Source organism: Petromyzon marinus, chromosome 46 (assembly GCF_048934315.1).
Source record: "Petromyzon marinus isolate PM22_M1 ecotype Great Lakes invasive population chromosome 46, UKy_Petmar_22M1.pri1.0, whole genome shotgun sequence".
Classification (NCBI taxonomy): domain Eukaryota; kingdom Metazoa; phylum Chordata; class Hyperoartia; order Petromyzontiformes; family Petromyzontidae; genus Petromyzon; species Petromyzon marinus.
The window spans coordinates 6,906,706-6,922,897 of record NC_133712.1 but is presented as its reverse complement, the minus strand read 5'-3'; positions in this window follow the sequence as shown (position 1 = coordinate 6,922,897).

Sequence of the window (16,192 nt, the reverse complement as noted above, 5' to 3'; positions counted from 1 at the left end):
GTTTGTGTCTGACCATGCTGGGCACGGCTTTGTTAAAGTGTACGATATTCAATGGGGTAAAAGTCCCCTAATGGTAACACAACTTTATACCACAGGTGTACTCACACTGGAGCAGCGTCGACATTTATGAGAAAGCTTTACACATGAGTACCATGTGCGGTTCTTTACCGACATTCCCATCCCTGCACCTGCCTCCCCTGTCCCTAATGCAATGAACCCTCTACCCCCACATTACCTATGCAGAGCTCGTGGAGAGAATGAATGAGGAGGAGGGAGCGGAGGGGCATGAGGCTCAGCCTTCAACGGTGCCGCAAGACTTTTCGACGTCATCATTTCAATCTACCCTGGCCCAGGTACGATGCGGCACAGCGTGGATTTGCACTGCCTATAAATTAGCTTGGCTAATGTCAAAGATGGGAGATTCCTGGTATTTACAGATTTAGTTGTTGTTTGCATTCGCCAACTAATGGGCCCCAAAGTGTAGACATGGCTGCTCCTCATTTATAGATTTGCAGCCTTTGCAGCAGTGCGTTTTGGTGACTATACAGTGCTGATGAGTCCGAATGAGGATGACACCGGTCCACAGTTGCATATCACTGCATCACTGCTGCTGTTAGTCTGTCACATTTGCTCAACTTTATTTTGATGGTGGTTTAAGATAGCATTACCACAATGCACTTTAGAAAATACTGATGTTTTTTGTATAATGCACAGGGGCTAGATGCTTTGTGTACACATTTCTCCAGGTCTCTGGTTTCCTCCCATAGCTAAATGACACAGTGTAACTGGTATTGGCCAAACGTACCAATGCTGAAAAAATACATGCAAATTATTCAATTGGAATTAAACTAAGCAACTTCGTTCTCGACTGCAAAAAAACAGAACTTGGTAGGACCCTCCTTGAAAATAAAAATGTAAACTCATTGAGGTTTTCCTGGGTAAACAAGTACATCATCATAGCAATAAACAACTTGCATACAAATAGCAGATTAACTTATGTCCTGATACATGTATCATGAGCTTATGAATAAATATACATTTCATGCATAAGCTATTACATCTCTCATATTCGTGTGTGTGCTTGCCTTTGCGTGTAGGACACTATCTACTTTTGTGATGGAGTCCGTCGGATCGATTTCATCCTCGCGTTCGATGATGAGGTCCATTCTCAGGACGCCATCAACAATCAGGTGAGAACGAGGAACCTACAAATAATGCTCCACCTTCCTGCACCCAGCATTATCACCCCTCCCCACGTGCAACACCACACGCCTCTAAACCTAGGTTTGACGCAGTGGTGCCAGCTCAGCTCTCTGACTGCTGAGTCACCCTGCCACCTCCATACGAGTCTTTAAATCCACAGTATACATCCTTTATCAAACTGTATCGTCAACTGCAGACCACGCTAGTCAATGAACGCTAGACTCCCATCACTCAACTCGCACATCCATACCCTGAACCATACGCCTCACTGCTTTGGCGAACAACAATCAATTATCGTTACGTATCACACTCCATCCACAACTCCTCAATAAATACACCACTTTCATATTGCACACACCGACACCCAGACATAACTTACAGGATATATGTAATATCCACATTCTAACTGCCAAACGGAAAACTATTATAACAGTGCTGAAGTACCCAGTATGCATTCTCTGCAATATTTATGTTTTTGTTTATTTTGTTGCTATTGTACCCACGCACAATGGATCTATCTCCCTTGTAAAATAGCAAAGCAACTAGCTAAGTGAGACCATCCCTGTAACAAATAAGGTAAACTCAAAGAGTTGATTGACAAAGAGCTGTGCAAATTTTTATTTTATTAAGGTCTGCTGAAGTGACACCGACTGAAGCAGTTCAGTGATGCTACTTTGCAGAGCCGTTCTCTGATTGATTCCCATGTGAGGCTCTACTCACTGTAAGAGTTCAAGAAGTTTCCTCACCTCTTGACTTGACTCCCACAGTGACACAACTGAGAACAATGTATAACACAGATGGTCAATTTTGTTTGACAGAAGAAGAGGACCGAATATCAGGCAAGCCTGATGAAGATGGGGCTAGATCTCGAGATTGAACCCAAGGAGGTAAGTTTCCTGCGTGTCTCTCTGCTATAGATGACAGACACTGTATACAAATAAAAAGGTGTTAGACTGTGATTGCTTCATAATTTCACTGCTGGCATACATTCCTTGAGTAGGAGCGCTAAAGATCCCCGCTGGAGGGTATATGGCCTACTCTTCTCTGCTTGCCAGACGTCTTGAAAGAGATAGCGAATACCCATACTTTACCCCACCATGCACAATCTTAAGATGGATTAATTGTGGCTTACCCATTTATACTGGAGGGTATAACAGTCTCCACCTTAATGTGGCATGCCAGCTATTTATACTGTAGTAATAAGTGTTCGATAACTGCACGTACGTTATGCAATTTGCTTTTGGGTTGTGCCACACGTTGATCGGCACGAGGTGCTAACAACACGTGACACAAGCACGAAAATCCACGCGGCCGTGGACACTCTTCCAAATGAGACCATCCTGTTCCCTTGAACTCTCACCTGGTCAAACAAAGTCTAATAAATACAACTAAATGCACTCATCTAGAGTCTGACGATGAACTTCGTGCCATCCACTAGGAGTCGGTGAGCGGACGCACCACCTTTGTGAAAGTACACGCGCCATGGAACCCACTCACCACCTATGCCGAGATTCTACACATCCAGGCAAGATTCTGATGGTCATTGTAATGATGATCATGATGATGCCGATGATTGTGATGATGATTGTGGTGATGATTGTGATTATGATGGTGATAATGAATGTGATGACAATAATGTTTGTGAAGATTCATCATGGTTGTGATGATAATTGCGATGATCATGCATGTGATACAGAGTATGATGGTGAGGGTGATGATTGTGATGATTATAATTTATGACGTTCAACGATAATAATCGTAGCACTGACATTACGAGATATCGAGAGACGTAAATATACAAACGGATTAGAAAAACGTACATTTGGAAAAATATGCATATTAGCAACATATTGACTCTTTTTAGAAAAGTGAATGGGCTCGGGAAGGGCACGTTGCTTGAAGGGATGATGTCTGCTGGCCGAAAATGACATTGGAGTGGCAGCAGAAGGAGAGAACGTGCCCAAGATGATGTATATCATAGAGATGGCGAGATAAGATTGGCTCATGTGCGTGTGCTCATGACTGGGGATATTGGTGGGACAACTTGAAGAGTGGGTGGGATATGCAGTGGAGGCTTTTGGCATATTAATTGTTGCATTATAGGACTTGTTGTATTATAGGACTTGTTGTATTATAGGACTTGTATTATAGGATTTGTATTGAATGTTGTATTATAGAACTTGTTGTATTATAGGACTTGTTGTATTATAGGACTTGTATTATAGGACTTGTTGTATTATAGGACTTGTTGTATTATAGGACTTGTTGTATTATAGGACTTGTTGTATTATAGGACTTGTATTATTATAGGACTTGTATTATAGGACTTGTTGTATTATAGGACTTGTTGTATTATAGGACTTGTATTATTATAGGACTTGTTGTATTGTTGGACTTGTATTATAGGACTTGTTGTATTATAGGACTTGTTGTATTATAGGAATTGTTGTATTATAGGACTTGTATTAGAGGACTTGTTGTATTATAGGACTTGTTGTATTATAGGACTTGTATAGAACGTTGTATTATAGGACTTGTTGTATTATAGGATTTGTTGTATTATAGGACTTCTTGTATTAAAGGACTTGTTGTACTATCGGACTTGTTGTATTATAGGACTTGTATAGATTGCAACAACTTGGGGAGACCTTCATCCATTCGTGGACTGATTTTGGCTGATGATGATTCCATGTGCTCGAGGCAAAGGGTTTAATACATTTAAAATCAAACAGGTGCCACTCAAGGAGAGCGACCTCCCCCAGGTGTCAGGCTCAGACAGTGGGCCTCTTCACTACCTGGGAAATATTCACCACCTGAAGCCGGGAGCCGTGCCCAAACAACCGGACTATTTCACGGCACCCTACCGGCGTTCGCAGCAGGACATCTATCCTATAAAGGATCATGACGTCCTCATCCCACCGGCCGTACGCAGCCAAATCGTACGTTTGTATCAATAATGCTGTATAAATAATGCCAGAATGGGGTGGTTTTTTTGCAAAAACATGTTAATTTAAAAGGGTTTTGTCGTGTTTTTATCATTTTAATTAAAGTTTTCAGCTCTGTATCGCAACTTGCGATCTCTGAGTGACATGTGGTTAGAAGTGTAAATCATTATGGTTTATTAAGAATGCCTGGATTTATGATTTAGGGGTTGTGGTAATATGTGTCCCTGTAGAGAAAGCTACCAAATGTTTGGGATGCTTAACCAGGAGACATGGTGAGCTAGCAGCCCCACCCTTTGTAAGTCCTGCCCACATTATATAACCACGTCCCCTCAATCACTCTCCCCTGCACAACAAAAGAATGAAAGACTACTGTTGATATGGTTCTTGGTGAGCAGGTATCCTGTCGAGCCAATATTGTGGGCATTTGGGGTTTTGATAGTATTGTATTCTGAATAAATTGCCTTTGTGCATGGAAAGCATGCATAAAATGTCTCCTTGAAATCTGGATATTGTACTTGCTGAAATCGGTACATATCTGCTTCAGTTTTTGGGGTGTTCTATGGACCTTTCCGAGTCGGGACTCAATAAGAGTTGTGGGCCCATTATAACTGTGTAGGCTGGCGGTGGTTGGAGAGGGGGAAACATTTCAGAGTGGAGTGAGTCAATAATAGCTTACCCACCCAGCCCTATGTTTCATGCATGTTATGTTTGTCATGTGTGTCATGTGTGCTCACACAGGTCCACTACATGCTGCAAAACCCCATGCCACAAGACAGCACGAACATATTAAATATCAACCAAATGATTGAAAATGGCTGCTATACTGCAGCCTATCCACTGCATGACGTAAGTTGTTGGGGGGGTAGGGGGTGGAGGGCACACTGACACCCTACGGGAGGCCCAGGTACGACACCTGAATTGCACACCTGTATAGGACGCTATAGCATAGTCTAAAGCTTACCACATACTTAACATTAGTGTCCCACAGAGATGCGCCGCATAGGTGTCCAGGTTCCCCAGCTCACTAAACACACCTCTGATTTGCATGGTTGGCTACATACGGTGCAAAAGAAGTTCAATATCCATGCATTGGAAAAGACTCCACGAGCACTCTAGAGAGCCATTCTCAAGGGTATTTGGCCGACTATTTCACGTGGGACAGAAGTCTTTGGAAGAATTAGAAGTACCCACACTTCATCCCACAACACGTGAACAACCAATAGATTAACTGTGGGTGCACCCATTTACACTGCTTGCTGGGAAGAAGCAGCGTGATTAAGAAACGTGGTCATTGTTTTAACTGTCGTTCCCATGAAATCAAATGGGCGACCTCTAACTTTGCAAGTCCAGTGCAGTGTGCAACACCATTACACCACAGCAGCGCCACGGCAGAGTTTTGGGGGGGTGGAGCTGGTAATTTGTGAATGTCCATGCAGTGTTTGTGACTAACAATTGCTTTCCCCATGTCAGAGTGAGTCTGTTCATCCCACCAAAAACCCGAACACGCTGGGCGACCGCAACACGCTGCGACGGGAGTGGGCGAGAGCCGGGCGCTCTTTCAAGGAGCAGCCTCTTGACCTTGTGCGGTAAGTTCATGCCCTATCCACTGCTGGATGAAGACTTCCCCAAGCCTTCGCCATCTCTCCCAGTCTCCTGATGCAACGATCCATGTGGCTCCTGCACACATGCTGATTTCATTACTTAAATCTCTGTGGTGCACATCCTCTCAGACGCATTCCTTCTCTTGACTGCCACATCATTCTTAGTCTCGACCACAGGCCATCGTACCTCTTAGGGACGTGCCCTGTCCAGAAAGGTCCTAAGGCTGGACTTGAATGCTAGCTGGGAGTTGATAGCACAGACGGCTGGGGAAATGGAGTTCCAGAATAGCATTTGCCCATGCCTTCCCTGCTCTTCACATTTCCCTCCAGCCCATGGTCCTTGCTTACATATTCGATAGCTACACCACTGGTGCCATGTGCGGTTGGTGATGTTTGCGCTGTGTGTGCGAGTGATGTTGTCGGCACAGGTCATACTTCGGGGAGCAAGTGGGGCTCTATTTTGCATGGCTCGGCTTCTACACAAAGATGCTGATCTTCGCTGCAATCGTCGGCCTGATCTCCTTTTTCTTTGGAGTATTCAGCAATGACCGTGACATCACTAGGTACTGGCCCGACACATGCATACAGACAAATGCATACAAACACACACACACATACACTCATGTGTCAGATGTAGAACTCACACAGATCTCCTGTATAGCAATACAGACTGAACAATGAGTATCAGCAAGCACCTACTAAGGCTATACACAAGTACATATACACGTAAAGTACATATAGACATACATATACACTTATATACAATCCCATGGGATGCTGCCATGGCGTAATAGTTACATTTCTAGAATTGCAGTTTATAGATTTCCAGTGCGATCGCCTGGCATGGCAGCTGAAATAATGGCTAGGTTTCTTCAGTTATCCCACATATGCTCAGCAGTATAAACGGAGACACCGCAGTTAGATGATTGGCAGTTCAGATGTGATGGGGTAAAATGTGGGTACTCCCACCGTGTCCAAGACGTCTGGCCATCATGGACGAGTAGGCCAAATATCATCTCGAGGGGCAATCTAGAGCATTCTTTAGTGGAGGACCTTCCACCAGCAGTGGCATGAGCAAGCAATTTCAGGGCCACATCTTTAACATTTCACTATTAAAGTACATATGCACATATATACAATCTCATACAGTTTATATACATATACAGTACAAATATAGTACATTCAATATATTGTATATGTATATATGTTCCAAATGTCTCTGTTTCTAAAAGTAAATCCAAAAAATCAAGCCTAGCTACAATATTTCGGACAATCCAGGGAAAATTAAACATTGTTTTGGATTGCTCAGAAAACATGACATTGCCCATTGTGACGTCACTCACGACGACACGTATCACGTGGCATCGGGTTTCGTCACTCTTGTTCACATGAATATATTGTACATTCTTACGAATTGTAAATAATCCGAAAATCAAAAGCAAAAAATATTCAAATCCAAAATGTTTAAATGTGAAACGTATCCTTATAATACGACTTACACACATAGACTCTTTGGAGCTGCATGATGGACAGCGGGGAGCAAGTGCAGGAAATACATTGCTGTACTCTGTGTCTGGAGTCTTCGCTTCCCATATTCAACCCGTACTGACCAGTGTGGGATGACTAGAATTTAATAGCCCTCATGACCCACGAGGTGTGGGGAGGCCCTCAGCCAGAAGTCGATTGATAAAAGGGCTGTAAACACCCCTGGAAATCAATACATAGAGATGTTACACCACTGATATCAACGAAAATTATAATTAAACATCAGCAAATACCTTCTTTGGTTCTTTCGGTAAAGTCATGTAGAATGAGAATAAAATAATCAATTGATAAAATAAAATAACACAATAATATTCTCACGACGTTTCGGCCACAACACAAGCGGCCTTCATCAGGTGAAGGGACGAGACTGTCTGGTAGGACAGCGCTGGAGTGAAAGAGCCACGTTCAGATCACGGCCTTTAAGCTGTGTGAGAGGAACAAAGCGCCTTGACAAAGGAATTAGCATATAATTTAGCATTGAAATGGCTGAATGATTAGCTTGTGACTGGTCACAGAAATAGCTATGTTAAAAGTTAAAGCATACACATCCGCAGAGGCACCCCTTGATAAAGGAATTAGCATAGAATTTAGCATTGAAATAGCTAAGTTAAAGCATACACATCCGCAGAGGCACCCCTTGACAATGGAATTAGCATAGAATTTAGCATTGAAATAGCTGAGTGATTAGCTTGTAACTGCTCACAGAAATAGCTACGTTAAAGTCAGAGCATACACATTCACCGAGGCACTTAGTACAAATCAAACAGGAGAATTTAGCATTGAAATAACTAGGCGAATTTAGCATTGAAATAACTGAGTGATTAGCTAGTGACTGATCACAGAAATGACTATGTTGAAGTCAAGGCCTACACATCTGAGCTATTCACAGTACTATATAGTGAACCAATAAGAAAACGTGCCAGTTTGTAGGTGGGGGAGTTGATAGTAGCTGCCATCGTTGAGAACTACTCAACGATGGCAGCTATACAAAAATAAAAAGAGATCCCACCAACAGCCTGGTCACCAAAACGAACAAAATCATCTCTGATTCAACAGCATTAATTGATGAGATCAAACAGTTCTCGTTGAAACCCTCTGCTGCCAGACCACCAAGATTATATGGCCTTCCAAAGATACACAAAGAAGATACACCCCTTCGTCCCATCGTCTCTACTATCAACTCCCCCACCTACAAACTGGCACGTTTTCTTGCTGATATACTGCGACCTTTCACTGGAAAAACCACCTCTGCGGTACTAAATTCTACTCACCTGGTATCGACAATCAAAGGCATTTCCCTGTCCCCAAACGACCTGCTTGTCAGTTTTGATGTGGTGTCCTTGTTCACCAAAGTCCCGGTACCTGACACCATCGCTATCATTGAAGACCTGGTTCATCAAGGACTGCATACTGATGTACCCCCCCTGGTGAGACATTGCTTAACCTACATATACTTCACCTGCAATGGAACTTTCTACAAACAAACTGAGGGCACCCCAATGGGCTCCCCCCTATCTCTGGTTGTAGCCAACGTATTCATGGAAAAATTTGAAACTGACGCCATCCAGACTGCCACTCTACACCCGACCTTATGGAAGAGGTACGTTGATGACACCTTTGTCATCTGGCCACATGGCCAGCCTGGCTACTCCGACTACACAATCCGCAAAGCCATCACTCCAGTCATGAAGAAGGATCCTCTTGTGGAGCCACTCAAAACCATCACCTTACCCTACATTGCAGGGGTCACTAAAAAGATCTCCAAAATCCTGAATAACACAAGATCCAGGTCCGATTCAACACAGTACATAAAATCCGTGATTTAGTTCCATCTGTAAAAGATGCTGTTCCAGACATACAATACCCGGGCGTTTACAAACTAAAGTGCCTCTGTGGTAGTAGCTACATTGGAGAAACCAAAAGACATATCTCGGACCGCATCCGCGAACATAAAGCAGACTTGAAACACGGTAGGACGAACTCCTCTGCCGTGGCAGATCACTGTTATAATTCAGTGGGCTCACATGACATTGACTTCTCCAAGACGGAGGTTCTTTGCAAACCAACCGGCTACCATGAGAGATTCGTTCATGAGGCCATTCACATATACAAGCACAGAGACAATTTCAACCGAGAAGATGGATTCTGGCTTAGTAACCACTGGAAAGATGTTTTAAACCATTTCTGTTCTTAATTAATTGTATTTTTACGATGACCTTCAGACCGCAGCTCTTTCGCCAGCATTGACTCTTAATACCTCTCACACCACGGTTAATGGTATGGTTTTACAACATGGAGTATAATAGCGCCTCGCAGCTGTCTCTCTCCCCCTCCTCTGTTCCGACCATGGACGAACTCGTCCGTCTGAACGGGGCCCGTAGCTATCCGTGGTGCTAAAGTTGAGGGTAAGAATCCACCCATTTTTTCGCCATATAGCATTGTGATATATAACGACTTATTGTTGGTAGCTTAGCTGATTGGAGAATATAGAGTTTATTGATAACATTAAGGTAATTTATATTTTAGTTTTTTATTGGTTCACTATATAGTACTGTGAATAGCTCAGATGTGTAGGCCTTGACTTCAACATAGTCATTTCTGTGACCAGTCACTAGCTAATCACTCAGTTATTTCAATGCTAAATTCACCTAGTTATTTCAATGCTAAATTCTCCTGTTTGATTTGTACTAAGTGCCTCGGTGAATGTGTATGCTCTGACTTTAACGTAGCTATTTCTGTGAGCAGTTACAAGCTAATCACTCAACTATTTCAATGCTAAATTCTATGCTAATTCCATTGTCAAGGGGTGCCTCTGCGGATGTGTATGCTTTAACTTAGCTATTTCAATGCTAAATTCTATGCTAATTCCTTTATCAAGGGGTGCCTCTGCGGATGTGTATGCTTTAACTTTTAACATAGCTATTTCTGTGACCAGTCACAAGCTAATCATTCAGCCATTTCAATGCTAAATTATATGCTAATTCCTTTGTCAAGGCGCTTTGTTCCTCTCACACAGCTTAAAGGCCGTGATCTGAACGTGGCTCTTTCACTCCAGCGCTGTCCTACCAGACAGTCTCGTCCCTTCACCTGATGAAGGCCGCTTGTGTTGTGGCCGAAACGTCGTGAGAATATTATTGTGTTATTTTATTTTATCAATTGATTATTTTATTCTCATTCTACGTGACTTTACCGAAAGAACCAAAGAAGATGAATCATTGCAGTCACGAAAGCTTTAAATCGAAATCAGCAAATACATTTTACTTTGGAAAATGCTTGATGTTGGAACCCATAATTTAGTCTGACTTTGTTTAAAGGGAGGGTATGACACATTCAAAGGTGGCATGACCTTTAGGCAAATTATATTTCTCATCCAAGTGTACTATGCCCATTAGTGTGTTTATGTTCGTGCGTGTCTATGTGTGCAGTGGAGAAATATGCAACAACACCATCGGAGGATCCCTGGTCATGTGTCCCCAGTGTGACCAAAAATGCACCTTTTGGAGGCTAAATGATACCTGCGAGACTGCGAAGGTATCACACAAATACACCATCGATGTTCCCTCTAAATAAGGATACTTATTGGTTTTTGGTGCTGTGCATCATTATCACAAAGCCAACTCACGTTGCTGAGATTGTATCATTAACATTAACCATGATCACTAGATTGCAGCACATCATGCTAAACACTATGCTGCCATTCGTGTGGGTGTTAAAAATTTTTATACTAATAATACACGTGTGATCATTTTTAAGGTAGTTAGTTATAGTTTTAGCAAATAGGGCATTTTAATGGACTAAGTCGATGGTTAGACAAATACATGAAAATGAATGCATCGTCACATCCCAGCGGGAGTGCAAAAGTTACTTTGAGTAAATCCGACACGATGTATTTCATGAGTATTTCTCCACGATCAATACAAGTGGACAAAGTATTTTGAAATCTGAATTTCAGTGCTAATTAGTTGACATGTCATGCCGAAATAATGATTATTCACTTTAAAGTGTCAGAAATGTATGTCCACAATCATGGAACTGCCCATTGCTTATTTTGCTCTTTCTGTCACATTTATACAGATTTGTTTGATACATGAATAGCGCTATAATATCAGACATTGTAGAGCATTGTCATCTCCACAATTTAATGGATGTTTCATGAGTGATTAATCTATTTTAACTTAAAAATCAATCGATGCATCATTACTTTCCTGCTGTTGATATTGAAAAGACGTGGATGCTAAGATTTAAGGTTTAATTGTGACTAACACCTCTGATTGTGCCGTTGCAGACTTCACACATGTATGAAAATCCGGTCACCATATTCTTCGCAGTTTTCATGGGACTTTGGGGTAAGTGATGCTAAGCATTGGCACACATTGTCCAGACACAGTGACAAGTATCAACATGTTTGCAATGATGATGAGCACATTTGGCCACATACAGTGTTAAAGAAGTTCAACATACATACGTACAACCATATACAGTACCATCATGTCTTGCAATGTTCGTATGCAGTGATCCTGACAGTCCTATTATGAACCCACTGCTCAATGAGGGCAAATTTGGACCATGACTTGCACACATTGTCCTACTCTTACGAATGATAACCGATAATCTTTAATGTCCACTGTGAAGCAGATGGTGTGTATTTTTGTGTAATTAATACACGGGCAATATTAATCAGGGCAGCCACATAATTTGAACCACGAACCTCTGCAACAAGCAACGAATGCGGTACCCCAAGGCGATTCCATGAAAAATGCAAAGTGGCCAGGTGGCTCAGAGTTCAGAGTGCTGCGTTGCCGCCGCTGAGATTCTGTGTTGAAATGAAAGTGGCCACCTGCGATTAAACCAGTTTCTCAATTATAGCAAGATGATGGTCTCAACTCAGTCACCGATATCTGCACAACAAATACAAAAAATCCATAATGTTAAAGTTGGTTCTGTACTTAATTAGGCTACATTCCGTGGCAAAGCATTTGGGAAAGAGCTACCCCTACTGTGTGGACCAGAGATCACAGAGGTAGCTCTGTGACATTCACTTTTGTGTAACGTTTTGTAACACGAAGAGCAGCACTGCTCTGTTATAGATCCAAAGGAAAACTCAATCTCATGCCATGCCACTCAGTGCAAGTGGGATAAAATTGTGGCAATGTACCAAAAAAAGCCAATAAAGGTATTTATGAAAGAAAAAAAAGTACTAATGAAGTTACTTTGAACATTACATTTAACAGACTACATTAGGTAACCTTTGAACCCTTGAGCAATCGATAGTGAAATTACTTTTCTAAGTAAATCCTCCCCGTGTGGTGTGTCGCAACAGCCACGGTGTTCCTGGAATTTTGGAAGCGTCGCCAGGCATCGCTCGCATACCGCTGGGACCTGACGGCAGCGGCGGAGGAAGGAGACCCCATCCGGCCCGAGTACCTGGCTCGCTGCACGACCACGAAATGTAACATCATCACCATGGTAATGCTTTTTGCTGTCACCACGGCGACTACCTCATTGCACACACACACCTCTGTTTTGTAATGTTGCATGTGTAACTGTTCACTGTTTTCCTAGTTTTTCTTCTAACATATTTGTTGGCCTTTGGTCAATTGTGTTTTCCTCCCAATATTATCCCGATTGTCCTATCGGCATCGTTATGAAACAATGTCCATTTGGAACTCTATGTTATGGAAAGGTTTGCTGAAGCAGATGTTACATAATTACTTATAAGATCCCTTCAAGTGAACACACACTAGAGGGTGGCCCTTTCGCATCAGCCCTGCTACAAAGAAATGTTCATGATGGTCAAACTCATCTTTTTTAATTCTGAAAGGTGAAATTTGTCCAAATTAAGAAAAGAAACAAATGTAATATTGGTGACCAGGCTGATCGGCTTACTACTTGGTTTTATTGGAGGCAGCTGCCTGGATTAAAACCAAGAAATATCAGCGCTGCCAGCTCAACTCTCAGACATCAGGACCATCAAATCCATTCCTTTATATCATCGCATGCTTAACTAGTAGTGGGGAAAACAAATAATAGTTCATCAGTCAACCTTAACGGCTCACACTAACATTGGTCACTCCGACAGACTAATCTATATACAAATGCTTTTCCGTCTGTGTCCGTGCATTGTGAGTGCAGAAGGAGGAGCCTCATATGCCTAAGAGGATACTGAGGTTCCGATACTGCCTCTCCGGGATCATGGTGTTGTTCTGGGTGAGTCCGCCAACTCAACAGCAACATTGAACCCCTTCTCCTGATCCAGTGAGCTATGGCCAAGTCACCTGCTATGTGCCTCATCTTGGAGGCGAAGCAGGTTTTGAGCCTGGGTACTGCACGAATGGGTAACCATCATGCACAAAATGGACTGTAGGCTGCTGCAGAGCTACCTTGTGGCCAACAGAGAACTGCATTCTTTTGCTTCTATCCTTTACCAACCTGTACTGGTGTGCATGGTGAAGTATGGGAAAATAACCCTGACAATCTGCGCAGGGTTGGGAAGGCCATCATCCAGCAGTGGATTCATATACGGGTTATACACATATATATATTTTTACTTGACCCAATCCTAACCTCCACACTCTGCTCCACCAGTCAGAATCGCTCTCAAACTATGTTGTTCCTCCTGTGTGATCCATTGAGTGATTACAAGTGGGGGTATAGATACATGCATAATTATATAACTTATAGCCCTTTGTCAATCCAATCACCTGAAATATCTACAGGTGGCCCAAGGCAATGAATACATCATGAGCCGTATCATGTTATCCACCTGCTCCTGTCAACCTCGATTTGGGTTTCTCGAGACTAGTCCTCGGCCTTAAGGCCAGATGGAAAAGATTTCCTCAGCTCCTTGGCCTTGAGTGTGTGGCCTCAGTCCGAGGAGTTTTACTAGAGGTACCGACCTTGACACTGGCCTCATACTAGCGCACCCAACCTTGAGTGACCTTGACACTGATTGTGGCCTAAAAAGCTGCCGCCTTGGCCTCACCTTGGCCCTGTGGCTTTTGGTCTCAACTTCACATCTGAACGTGGCTCGAGGTCAAGCAGGGCCAGGGATAGTAATTCCTTTCATAACCTTGCATCATTTTCTACAATTGACCACGTGACGTTACCATTACACGTTCATTGTGTGTGATGTTAGCGAAACAGCTCAGGTTTTGTTTAACATGTAGGCTTTTCGCGACCAATATCATCCATAATATTTTTTTTGGATTAGATCGCGTAAATATGTGTCATTAAACCCACCACCACCCGACAAAGCCAATTAGTAAAGTTGTTCACGTAAACAGAACATGCCAATTCGTTACTAGTATAGCAAATTCACAATATCTACAATCTGAGTACGACATTTTGCCAGTCATTTGGTTCTGCTGTAGACAAACGAACTGGCACCTCCTGAGCCACACCAGGCTAGCTCGGCACAGCTAACTCACGGCTTGGTTATATAGTGGAAAAGAGCTACAAGACTGTCAATCTCACCCACCTGTGTGTTTCTTGTGTTACTGGCAGATCCTCCTGATTCTTGCTGCAATTTTGGGTGTGGTTGTTTACCGCCTGTCCATCTTTGGCATACTCTCCTCGAGTATCCCCAATCATGTGACCAAGATCAAGGTGATCGGTGCCCTACTCACACCTGATATGGTTACCACCATCACGGCCTCCATCCTCAACATCGTAATCATATTACTACTCAACAAAGGTTACGACAAGCTGGCCCTCGTCCTCACTGATCTGGGTAGGTGTCATCACCATCACGGTTTGCATATGTTTATTTTATTATACGCCACAAGAGAACACATGTAAATTTGAAGCTTGGATAAATGTTGTGCATGGTAAATAATGTCGCTGTAAAAATGTCATCATGATTTTAACCTTGCACCATGGGGCCATGAATAGCAGCATCAGTGCATCATCCAGTCACTTGTTCAACTACTGCCTGTTTTTGTCAGAACTCTCTTAAATTTTTCCTCCAGTTTCATTCCGATTGGGCTATCAGAATCGTGTCTTGAGATGAAGTATCCAATGGGATCTCTTGTAGACCAGTGCAACCCTTAATGTCATGAAATGGCCCTAGAAGTGAATATCACTGAGCTACCTCTGAGACCCTTCATTCAAGTGAACTCTGGTTCACACATTAGGGGGAAGCACTTTTCAATCCACACTACTACGGAATATAATGTTAATCTCGTAACAGTCAAATTGCTCATTCTCACAACTAGAATTTCACCAAATTAAGTGATGAACCAAATGGTGTATGTTACAAATGTATATGCCATCATTAGTAACCGTCCTGAAGCCATCAATTCACTGCACTTGAGAACACATGTTACCAGAGGCCGCTGCCTGGATTTAAACCCAGGATCTCAATGGTGCCAACTTAGCACTCTGATTTCACCTCTCGATCCATTGAATCACTGAATGTAATTGTGGGCTGACCCTCACTGCTGCATTGCTACCTTCTAGTCAGCTGTCAGCTATCTGCTTGTGTTGCTCATGTTGCCAGCTACTGAGCCCTTTATTAGTAATTTATCCTGCTGAAGCCTGCACCCCCTCTGAAAGGTGACCCATGATAATTACTAAGATACACCTTATAGATATTTGAGAATCAAGTGCACTGGCTTTCAGACATCATACGGACAGTGTAAATGGCTTAATTGCAAATGGAGACTGAAGGACACTCCACAGGGCGAATGTGGTGAACAACACCTGGTAAACAACTTGTGCACTGTCACTCATTCCCCAGCAACATCTTTGAAATTAACTTTTGATCTTCAAATTCATTTTAATGGATATCAAAGCACGTTACATTGTGAAATGTTGCTATTCCTCAATGCGGCATCATTATCAGTGGCTTCTCGTAGCCTGTGTGCCAGAAACTATGAAAGTAACATCAAAACTGATTGC